The following is a 1194-nucleotide window of genomic DNA, read 5'->3' on the forward strand; positions in this document are numbered from 1 at the left end:
TTTTGAAGCCAGCTTGAGTCTATATTGTGAATTCCAGGTCTGCCTGGGCTAGAGCGAGACCCTACCTTGAATAAACAACAACAACAACAAAGACAACAGAAAAATAAATACCAGGCGTGGTGGCACATGCCTTTAATCCCAGCACTCGGGAGGCAGAGATAGGAAGATCTCCGTGAGCTCAAGGCCACCCTGAGACTACATAGTGAATTCTAGGTCAGCCTGGGCTACAGTGAGACCCAAACTGGAAAAAGCCAACAAACAAAACCCAGCAGTAATTTTCCTTCTTTTGTTTAAAAATTTCTTTTCTTCATTTATTGTTTTCTTTCTTTTGGAAAAAGACATGCCTGTCTACTCTTGTAATTATCTTGCTGCATAATAAACCATCCTGGATCTTAGAGGCTTAAAAGCCACAATAGTTATATATTTCTTTTTAAATTTTTTTGTTTATTATTTATTTATTTGTGACAGAGAAAGAGGGAAAGAGAGAGAGAGAATGGGCGCACCAGAGCTTTCAGCCACTGCAAACGAACTCCAGACGTGTGCGCCCCCTTGTGCATCTGGCTAACGTGGATCCTGGGGAATCGAGCCTCGAACCAGGGTCCTTAGGCTTCACAGGCAAGCGCTTAACCGCTAAGCCATCTCTCCAGCCCAATAGTTATATATTTCATTGTGAAGCAATAATTTAGGTGGAGCCCTGGGGGGCTGGTATTGCCTGGGGCAGCTCAAGAGAGTTTGGAGGGGTGGACTGGATGGCTCTTTTGCAAGACAGTTCTCTACATGGCTGGCAAGTTGGTATGAGCTGTTGGTGGGAAACTTAACTGGCAACCCGCACCCAGGACCTCCAATGTATCTATCTTCAGGGGCTGTATAGACATCGTCATATCATGGTGTCTAGGTTCTAAGAGTGTGCTTCAAAAGAAACAGGAAACTCTACCTATCATCTTTGAAAACATTTTTCTAACTTTTTTTTTTAATGGACACACCAGAGCCTCCAGCTGCTGCAAATGAACTCCAGATGCATGTGCCCCCTTGTGCATCTGGCTTACATGGGACCTGGATGTTGGATTTTGTCAAATGCCTTTTCCATATCTATTGAAATGATCATGTGATTTTTTTTACTGTGAGTCCATTTACATGGAGTATTATATTTATTGATTTGCATATGTTTAACCATCCCTGCATCTCTGGAATAAA

This window comes from Jaculus jaculus, chromosome X (assembly GCF_020740685.1).
Source record: "Jaculus jaculus isolate mJacJac1 chromosome X, mJacJac1.mat.Y.cur, whole genome shotgun sequence".
In the NCBI taxonomy this organism is placed as follows: Eukaryota; Metazoa; Chordata; class Mammalia; order Rodentia; family Dipodidae; genus Jaculus; species Jaculus jaculus.